The sequence below is a fragment of the Malania oleifera genome, chromosome 9 (genome assembly GCF_029873635.1).
Source record: "Malania oleifera isolate guangnan ecotype guangnan chromosome 9, ASM2987363v1, whole genome shotgun sequence".
NCBI lineage: Eukaryota > Viridiplantae > Streptophyta > Magnoliopsida > Santalales > Ximeniaceae > Malania > Malania oleifera.
In genome coordinates this window covers 75,106,749-75,118,676 of record NC_080425.1, presented here as the reverse complement: position 1 = coordinate 75,118,676, position 11,928 = coordinate 75,106,749, and positions in this window count along the sequence as shown.

Below are 11,928 nucleotides of genomic sequence, written 5' to 3'. Positions count from 1 at the left end.
TCATGATATACGTATATATGCAAAATGATATAATTGATTTGATAATTAATGATATGAAATATCCATGTATCACAGTTTCAGTATATGTTATATAATATCAGAACCTGGTTGGCTTGGTCTAGGCTAGCACTTGCACGGTACTGCTGCTATGTGTCCATGGTCATCATGATCATGATATTTGTGTTAATGCCGCTGTACGGAGTGGTGTGAAATTGGATTGTCGATGTGGTTTTTAAGAAGTGTGTGAGTGCCCCTAGTGTACGGACCAAGTTTGGCAGACCCATCGGACGTACAGAGTGTACTTTTGACTTGGCAGTGGTCGGCCAACCATTGTTGTAACGTCCCTCAATTTTTTAACATAAAATATCACATAATAAATAAAATGGTCAACCTGAACCCATGGGTAGTGGGGACACCTGTCAAACACAGCGGAAAACCTAGCAACAGTAAACATAAAATCTCAAACATCCAATCATAAAACATAATACTAGAGCTTTCTATAACATCAAAATACTGTTATGATATCCAACCTCCAAAAGTCAAAATAACACCAGGATTAAATAACAAAAACTCCGATCCTGGTTCAATGCTTACCCTTCTAGTAGGGAAGCTCCAATCACTCAATGGCGGCTCTAGCCCGCCGGTCTCACTGGATTTCCTGAAAATCATTTAATGTTCAGGGGTGAGACACTTCTCAGTAAGGGAAAATAAACTAAATACAGCTGTGTGGCAACATGAATATTTAATGCATTTTATACGTATATAGTACATTTCATAAATCTATAAACATCATCATATCGTATTGGGTAAACATATATTTTCACATTTGTTAATAAATCATAACATACATAAAATCATCTGTTATAACTGTAGTACTGAAAACAAACCCAAGATGACTAGCTAGCTGGTGTCATGTATTACCCCCCATGACAGGTTGTGCAGCCCGAAGGCGGGACCGGACAATGGCTGGCCGACCACTGCTGAATAAAACATGTCTGTAAGTACGATGAGCCCGCCACACCCTGGTCCAGACTGCCAGGTGGACGTCCACACTCTACTGAAAGCCACATCGACTATCCATCTCCCATCCCCTCGTGGGATGGTAGCACTAATAAGGCCTCGTGCCAAAATTAACCCATAGCTACGGTACCGAGCTCCTGGTCTCTACTAAACTAACATCCTGGTTGTGAAAACATATAATACATGATCATACGTAACATCATTACGGCCTCGTGCTGAAAACATAGATACGGCCTTGTGCCGAAAACATAAATACATGGCCTCGCGCCAATAATATAAATACGGCCTCGTGCCGATAACACAAATACATAGCCTCGCGCCAATAACATAAATATGGCCTCATGCCGATAACATAAATATATGGCCTCGCGCCAAAATTGTTTCAGGTATATATATTCCAAAAATACATCATTTATCATATAATCGTCAAAACCTTCACAACATAATTCATCTTTTCATAATACCTGAAAACATGTTTTGTTCGTAAAATCTTTTACATCATAATACATTCCACATAAAATAATATTCATGCCACACATATGCTGTTAAAAGTCATACTTCATATTCTAAAATCATGAATTACTTACATCTCATACATACATATACATTTTAATCATTATAGCAGTATTTTCCCAATCGTACATTTCATTCGTAATACACAATATAACATATGTTTTTCTAAAAATAAATTTACTCATAATCAATAATAATTTGTATGGAAAATTACTGCTTTAGTTTATTCCCTTACCTGACTACTGAGAAATTCCTTAGGACCCAAATCCTATGCTCTTAGCGCCCGAAATTCAACTCCTGAAATTTACATTTTCCCCAGATTAATTAATCTATTTCTCCAAAGTAATACTCTTCTAGTCTTCCCTAGGCTCCATATATCTCAAATTAATATTTAAACTATTATTTAACATCCCTAATTAATTTTTCAAATTTTTCCTGCGGGTCCCAAAATTACCCCCGCGGCGCTCACCCGGTCCTAATTCCAGAAATCCTACTTCAGTCCTAGATGTTTAATATTTTAGCATTTCTAAATTAATGGTAATTAATTAAAAATAAGTCCCTTAATAATCGCCGCACCCCAAATTTGAGGTTTTGGCCCGACACCCCCACAAGAATTCCATCCCACTAGACTTGTAGAGAATCATCCCTAGATTCTCGTGGTGGTGTCCGTTCATCAATTGGGCTTATATTTTGCAAGAAATTAAAGAAAAATGAAAAAATGATATACCCCAGGGAATACGCTTACGCCGCTCCTACCACCGATCCACTTCGGTAGAAATGACGGCAGCAGTGAATGGAGTTCAGTGGTATCTTCGGATTTTCGATCGGGCGAAAATCCGTCATGAAATCGAGGAGAGAGGGAGAGAGAACGTGAGGAGAGAGAGAGATTACAGAGAGTTGCAGGAAATAAATAAAGAAAAGAAAAAGTAAAGAAGAAGAAGAAGAAGTCATCCTGAAGCTGGAAGCTTCAGGATGTAATAATAATAATAATAATAATAATAATAATATTAATAATAAATATATATTTAATTAGTATTAATAATAATATATTTTATTAATAAAATAAAAATAAATTTTAATTAATTTTTTTTCTTTTTCTTTTTAAAGTCGTTTAATTAATTAATTAATTAATTAATATATTTTTAAAAATTTTATTTTTATTTATTTATTTATTTATTTTATTTATTTATTTTTTTGGAATCATTCTATTAATCTTTTATATCTCTTTTTGGATTTTTACAATTGTCCGGTCCCGCCTTCGGGCCACACAACCCAATCATGTGGGGGTAATACATGACATTAGTCAGCTAGCCTACCAGGAATGTTTTTGTATTATTATTATATGAGATAATATATGTTTATGAAAATGCAATATGTTCTGCCATACTATGATGATATATATGTTTTCCTAGATATGACATAACAGTTTATTAAATATGTTCCTGTATGATATATGTATGACATGGAATACTCATGTTACCACACACTAGTATTAGTTTATTTCCCTTACTGAGAGGTGTCTCACCCTGAATTTCATAAACATTTTAGGAGCCCCTGATAGAAGAGCGAAAAAGTTCTGCTGATCTAGTTCTGTTGATCTGCCCTCTCTGAAGGGTAAGTTTTGGTAGGGACGGTTGGATTTTGTGGGAGGTGTCCCTAGATATTTCTTTTTGGGATGTGTGTATAAATATAAAGGATATAGAAACTCTGGTATTATGATGGATGATTTTGTATTTACCATAGTATGATTTTGTATTTCCTACTGCTAAGGCTTTCGTTGTGTGTTTTGATGTATCCCTGGTACCCACAGGTCCAGGTGGATTGTGATTTGCTGAGTTCTGTGATTTTGGTTGTTATAAAAAAAAATTTATGTGAAAATTAAGCAGGTCGTCACAGTCATCATCAAAAAGGGGGGGATTGTTGGCTTTTTGAGTCCGATCTCTATTTTGATGCTAAAGAAACACCAGTATCTTATTTGTGTATTTAGTATGTGAACAGACTTAAATTACAGCACATATAAGGAAAGGGAAAATGGAAGCTAGAATAGACTGTAAAGCTCACATCAACTGGCGTTTTTCACGAAAGACAGAAGAGCAAAGATGAAGAAGAAAACTTATGTTTTTAATTTGTAATGCATTTTGTTTTATATTTGGTCTGTAATAATGCATAGCATGCATGATGTGTATGATAAGCTTAACATGACCATAGATTGACCATTGGGAACCAAATGATCGTAAGGCACCCTTTGGTCGATTGAAAGTCGACTGACGTCGAATTTTTGGGATTAACTCTCAAAGGCCTTAAACTGGCTGTATGACTCATAATTCTGCGTGAAAAAGTTCTCTATTGACTTAGAACTGATTATCATGTGATTAGGGACATTGCATAAGAGGAATAGGACCGAAATGCCCAAAGTTGGCATGTTTGGTTGTCCAAGACCTAATACACAACAAACTTCGGTCGACTGAACTTCTCCAGGGTCAACAGTTTGACCCTTCGGTCGATCGACCACAAAATGTGCTGCAACGCCCTAGTCGATCGAATCGACATGTGGGAAGTCCCAACACCCCAGTCGATCGAACCTCCACGTTCAAAAAGACTGGGTCGAATGAAGTATATGAAGTACAGTCAACCAAACTAAGTCTGGTCAACCGCACCTTTGAGGGTTCAAAATCACCTTTGGACGATCAACCGAACTTGTAGTTCAAAAATCCCTCGGTCGACTGAACTTGGCAATCTAGTCGATCGAACCATTGATATGGTCGACCAAACCTCTCAAATTGGCAAATTTTTTACCGTAGTAAATGAGGTTATTTTAAAACTAAACATCATTAATCTCTTTCAAAATGACCTACGTGTCCTCAACGGTCATATTTTTCCCCAAGTCTATATAGACCCCTTCATTTGTCTTAATTAATAAGAAATTAGCAAAAAACATTAAGAAAATTTCTCTGAAATTTTTTGTACTCAAACTCCTCCTTTTGCTCAAATACTTCCAATCTTTTCAAAGCATACTACTCATACTTTCTTACACTCCTTATTTTTAAAATCATTTTGAAGAGAGCATTTGATGAATCTTTGGGCATTTATTTTCTTCATCCAAAGCTCATACTCTCACTTGTTCTTTGTTAGTGAAAATTTATTTTTGAGTTAGCTTATTGGATCTCCCATATATTCTATTGATAAATATTATTGGGAGAAAATTTATAATTGTTACTGTGAAAGACTTGAGCACAAATATTTTGTGCTGGGAAAGTCTTCTTGCACTTGTGCTTACATTGATGTGCATTATTTTGCAAGATCATTAGAAAGTAAAAACCCTAACTTCCTTTGAACAAGGTTTTTGAAAATATTTTGGGAAGAGATCTTTTGGGGTTGAATCTTTGAAATATTCACTGCATACATTTTACTTAAAGATTCCAAAAAGTTATTTTGAGAAAAATCATCATTCTCACATTGAACTTTTTTTCATATCATACGTGAGTGTATTTTGAGCTATAGTGTTGTACACATCTTCTTGTATTAGAAACATATTTTTTTTGTACAAAATATTTTATTTGATTACCTGTTGTAGTCCTGACGTATGATCGGAAGAGAGAGACTAGCCCTGTGAATAGTCCCGAATTGGTTTAGATCCGGTTAGGAAAGTTAGGTGCACCATCTTGGTAAGGTGCGGTTGTAGGTTGAGGTCAACCCCGTTAATTGACTTGGTTGTAATAGGTACCGCTCCACCCGTGAAATGAGCGACTTAGTGGAATCCTTTTGCTTGTTAGCTTGAGGTGGGAACGTAGGCACTATTGGCCGAACCCCGATATAATATCTGGTGTCAACTTTATTTATTTGCAATTTATTTTTAGCACTTGTATGATATTTTTCATTACTCTTCTTATACTATTTATATATTGATTTGATATATGCTTAGAAAGACCCTAGGTTATGTAATACTAATATCTGGTTTAACCTAGGAGAGAAGTTTAAAATTCCAATTCACTCCCTTTTGGGAATATACCAATTCCAACAATGACATGTTGACAACCTTTCGATATCCACATCAATTCATAATTGTTTGTAGATTTTGAATGGATTATTTGAAGGCTTGTTTTAAAGACTTTTCAGTGTGAGAAAGACCCGAGTAGAGATGCCGAAGCAAGTCTGAGTTCAAGACTCATGTGGGCCCCACACAATCTTGTGGCCCCACACGGCTCCATTGGGCACACACGAATTGGGCCTCCCTTTTGAATTTTGTTTATATTTAATTTGTAACACATGCGAGACAACTTGCTTGCATGTGTAGGTTAGGAAATTGTGTGAGTATGTGTTGTGAGTTGGAGTGTTAGTAAGTTGTGCTTAGTATTTATTGTGTCTAGAAAGTTGGAGCATTTATTTTGTTAGTAACTTATAAGAGTAATTAATCTGTCTAGTAAGTTGGTGTCTTTATTATTTGTGTCTCCCATGCTTGTGTGGGAATTGTTAGTTGTTTAATGTCTTTGTCCCCCCATCCTAGCTAAGTTTATTAATGCTTTGTCCCCCCATGCTAGCTATATATACCCTTTCATTGTAAGAACTATATGTAGATAGAAAAGTATTGTTATTGAATTAAAAAGGTTTTTCCTTTGTGAAGCTTGTTAAGCTTTGTCCAATCCTTATGATTGTGTAGTGAAAGGTTACGTCGTTCTCCTTGGAGATCAGGTGGTGAGAGAACACTATTCTATCAAGCGACTCCATCCCTATCCCATCTTCACGAATTCCCTCCATCACCCACACGACCATCACCAAGTTACACCTCAAGGCCACCAATCCGTCATTTCATTTGTTGTATACATATCCATATTTCAAAGTGTGCACAAAGAACTTCAGATGAGTTCTAACTATCCTCCAATGCACCCACACGACCACACCAAAATACCCCCCACACATGGCCACTTCCCCTCCATTTCATTGCTGCGTTCGTCTCGGTGTTTCAAAGCTTGTTCCAAGGAATTTTCTGGCTGGGTGTAAGACTTGTGTTGAACAACGTCAAGCATCCATAGATTCTTATGGTAACTTCAGTTTTTGTTTGAACTCCTGTTATATCTTACATCCCCTACTATTACTAAACCTTAGTTTCAAATTCCTACACTTTCATATTTGATAAACCCTTTTCCTAAAATTATGAATTCCAAAACTTGAATAGCATATCTGAATCCTTAGACTTTCAATATTACTACTTGCTAGTCTAAATCAAATGTGGAATACTACTGTCCTAAACACAGAACTTATTTCTTGAAATATTGAAACAACATCTTTGTTGCATATAACTTATTCCTTAGTGAAAGAACTCATGGGACTTATTTCAGAACAATATTATACACCATTTCAAAATCCCAAAACATGTGAAATGTCCTCTGGTTTATTGTGTTTATGTTCGGATAATTAAATTCTTAATTTAAAGTTTATTGAGTGTATGTGCTTGAGAGGTTTGAACCGTAGGACTAGGCCACCCTTACCCGTCCTATATCATCTTGGTATCGGAGCCTAGGTTAGAATAGGCTAAATCCTCAAAGTCCCATTTCCTTAGCTCGCAGGATTTTAATTTCAGACTGAAATAGCCGTAGGATTTTGCCTAGATTAGCCCACCTATATTCTGAATTTTGGATATTTGGAACTTAGTTTGGTTAGGTTTATACTTGACTCTACTTTGTGTAACCAAACGCCGTTCCAAAGGCTTCCCTAGTGTGTCTGAATCCTTCCCCAACCCCTAGGATGTCTACTTAAGTCAAGAATCCTTACCGTGGTAGTGAATTAATGATGAAAGAGAACCACCTATGCTTCCTAGAGAAATACCTCCCCTCCTTCCACAAAGGCGAGTGAATCGCCAAGATGACTTTGCTAGGAGACCACCACATCATGAGCCCTATGCCCAACATTGGAATGATGAGTAATATGATGTTGTTGACTGGGATGGATTCCTATTTTTATTGGTGTAAGATGATTGACCCTCATCGGGTTAAGTTTGCAAAAATGAAGTTAACGGGGCAAGCCAAGCTCCATTGGATGAATGTCAAGAGGCATGAAGCAAGGTTAGATTATAGACCCATTGAACATTGGGATCTAATGAAGGATAGGTTAAGAGAGAAGTATGTATCCCTTAGTTATAGAGAGCACCTTATAGATCAGCTTTATAGCTTGCGTCGAGGTAGCATGACTGTTTCAGAATACATGAGTCAATTTGGTGAGTTGTCTATAAGATGTGGTGTCTATGAGATTGTTAGTCAGCAGATCTCCTTATTCTACCTAGGATTAAAGCCTAAACTGAGGAGAAAAATGTTCCTCCATCACATTGAGTCCCTTGAACAGGCCTATAATTTAGCTCATAACTTTAAGCAAATGACTAAAGGGCCCATGGGAAAACAATTTGATACCTCTTCAAATAAGTCATACTCTCGAAAGATAAAAAGTTATGACAAGTCCCGACCAACGCAATTAGGTCAAGATATCTCCCGAGGGAGCAATTCCACAGTACAACAACTTATAGGCAAAGGAAAAGTACCCATGATTGGATCCTCTTACTAGAGTTCTAGCAGTGCAGTGTACTTTAGGTGCCATAAACAAGGACACTTTTCCAAACAATGTCCCACCAGGAACTTGCTGCTTGATAGGGAAGATGGTGAGAAAAAGAGAGAAAGTAGTGGTGAATCCTTGAACACCATAAGTAAAAAGATGTGTGAGCAGGAAAGTCAAGACTCATAGGCAGTGACGGAGGTTGTTACTAGGAAAACTGAAATACCCTTTCCTGAGAAGGAAACACCACTAGAAGTATCATCCCTACCTTCTAAGTTTAAGGATGCCATCTTTGAGCCATTTATTGAGTCATCTCCTATGAGAGACAATCAACAAGTCATTGGCCTTGTTCCTTATTCATCTCTGCCTCATTTACCACATCATAAAGTAAACTAGACAGAACGTGAGGAGTTGAAACAAGTGAATGAATTGGAGGAACATAACTTTGTTCAGAAGAGTTTGGGTCCACTTGCCTACCCTACTTTCCCTAATCCCAAGGAAGATAACACTTTGAGCATGTACATCAATGATAGAGCAACCAACAAGATTGTCATTGAGAATAGATTTCTCAAAACCATTGTTTCCAATGAAGATGTATAGCTCATAGGTTACTTCTTGAAAGCCTTGAGGACCATGTTAGGAACCAAACTTAAATGTCCTAGTGCTTATCACCCGTAAACCAATTGGCAAGTTGAAGTAGTGAATAGGACCACATGTCTTAGCCCATTTTAGGTTGTCACAAGATATAGTCCTAGGAAGCCTATAGATCTTATTCCACTACCACTTAAGTCTAGAGTAAGTAAGCCAACTGATGTTTTTGCAAAGCATATACGCAATCTACACTCTGAAATAAGAATGAAGGTTAATTTGAATTTTGAACATCATAAATCTTATGCTGATATACATTGCATGTCGGAAGAATTTTCAAAGGGTAATATGGTTATGTTCCGTATTCATCCTAAGCGGATTCCCATAGGAAAGATGAGGAAGTTACATGCTAACAAGATGGATCATTTCAAAATTTTAAAGAAAACTGGTTCTAATGCTTACATGTTTAATATTCTTATTGATTTTAGCATAAGCAATGTTTTTAATGTTGAAAATATAATCACATTTCCTGTAGCATCTTCTTTTTTGGAACCTTCAAATTCTAACCCTGCAAGTGACCCCACTTCATTTCTTACTCCTCTTGAACTTGAGAACTCGAAATTGCCTTGGATGACAAGTCAAAGTTCACACAAGCAGGATCATATTGGAAGTTCATGGTCTAGTGGAGAGGATAGCCACTTTCAGAGAGGAGCTGAAATTTTAAAGAAGACCTCCTTCATCTTAACCCGGTGTTGTATTCCCAGTACACCACTTTTAATTCTTCGAAGAAGAATTATTTTGGGCTCGGGAGATATGATGGGGATCAGCATGCCCTACCTATGTCATTTTCAGATGTTGTGAAATGTGGACGGCCGCCCGATGTCCACATTTCATTTTCCGACATGATGACACATGGACAACCTTCTGATGTCTACATCGGTTCATAATTGTTTGTAGATTTTGAATGGATCATTTGAAGACTTGTTTTAAAGACAGTTCAATGTGAGAAAGACCTAAGTAGTGATGCCAAAGTAAGTCCGAGTTGAAGACCCATGTGGGCCCCACATGGCTCCATTGAGCCCACACGAATTGGGCCTCCCTTTGACTTTTGTTTGTATTTAATTTGTAACACATGCAAGACAACTTGCTTGCATGTGTAGGTTAGGAAATTGTTTGAGTATGTGTTGTGAGTTGGAGTGTTAGTAAGTTGTGCTTAGTATTTATTGTGTCTAAAAAGTTGGAGCATTTATTTTATTAGTAACTTGTAAGAGTAATTAATCTGTCTAGTAAGTTGGTGTCTTTATTATTTGTGTCTCCCATGCTTGTGTGGGAATTGTTAGTTGTTTAATGTCTTTGTCCCCCCATGCTAGCTAAGCTTATTAATGCTTTGTCCCCCCATGCTAGCTATATATACCCCTTCATTGTAAGAACTATATGTAGATAGAAAAGTATTGTTATTGAATTAAAAAAGTTTTTCCTTTGTGAAGCTTATTAAGCTTTGTCCAATCCTTATGATTGTGTAGTGAAAGGTTACGTCGTTCTCCTTAGAGATCAGGTGGTGAGAGAACACTATTCTATCAAGCGACTCCATCCCTATCCAACCTTCACGACTTCCCTCCATCATCCATACAACCATCACCAAGTTACACCCTAAGGCCACCAATCCATCATTTCATTTGCTGCATAAATATCCATATTTCAAAGTGTGCACGAAGAACTTCAGAAGATTTCTAACTTTCCTCCAACGCATCCACACGGCTATACCAAAATACCCCCCACACGGCCACTTCCCCTGCATTACATTGCCGCGTTCGTCTCGGTGTTTCAAAACTTGTTCCAAGGAATTTTCTGGCGTGGTCTAAGACTTGTGTCGAACAACGTCAATGTGACGACCTGCTTAATTTTCACATATTTTTTTTTCCATAATATAATAAAATCAATAACGTAAAACTCCGCAAATCATAATCTACCTGGACCCGTGGGTACCAGGGATACATCAGAACACATGACGGAAGCCTAAGCAGCAGGAAACATGCAATTATAATATCATAAATACAAAATCATCCATCACAACACCAGAGCTACTGCAACCACTATATTTATATACACACAGTACAAAACCCAAAAGACATCTAAGGCCATCCCAAAATATACATCCGACCCTATCAAAACACTTACCCTTCTAGAAGGGCAGATCAATGGTACTAGATTAGCGGAACTTTACTCGCTCTCCTATCAGAGGCTCCTGAAATTTTTATAAAATTTTGGAGTGAGACACCCTCAGTAACGGAAATAAACTAACACTAATGTGTGACAACATGAGCATTTCTGTGATATACATATAATCATAATATAACCAGTAAAACTGTATATACATCATTTCTGAGAAAACATGTATAATCAAACATGATAGAACATAATGGTTTCCATAGCATAATTCATCTCATATAAATAATAATACAAAAACAATCTTGATAGATTAGCTGGTTATTGTCATGTATTACCCCCACATGACTGGGTTGTGTGGCCCGAAGGCGGGACCTGACAATGGTTGGCCGACCACTGCCAAGTTAAAAGTACAGTCTGTAAGTCCGATGGGTCTGCCAGTCCTGGTCCGTATACTAGGGGCGCTCACACACTTCTTAAAAACCACATCGACCATCCAATCTCACACCACTTCATACAACGGAGTTAACACAAATATCATGATCATGATGACCATGGACACATAGCAACGGTACCGTGCAAGTGCTAGCCTAGACCAAGCTAACCAGGTTCTGATATCATATAACATATACTGAAATTATGATACATAGATATTTCATATCATTAATTTTCAAATCAATCATATCATTTTGCATATTTACGTATATCATGAAAATCATCGGCCCGTACACCGGTATTTCAAATTTTACCATAGCTCGACCCGTACGCTGGCAAATCATATCCATAGCTCATCTCGTACGTTGGCAAATCATTTCCATAACTCGGCTCGTACGCTGGCAAATCATATACATAGCACGGCCCGTACGCTGGCAAAACATATCCATATCTCAGCTCGTATGCCGGTAAATCATACACATAGCTCGGCCCGTACGCCGGTAAATTATACACATAGCTCATCTCGTATGCCAGCAAATCATACACATAACTCGGCCCGTACACCGGCAAATATATCAAAGTCTCGGCCCATACGCCGGTTTTCCTTTATAAAAGTCCATATCATTAACACATTTCCAGAAAACAATTTTTCATTATAAAGCATAT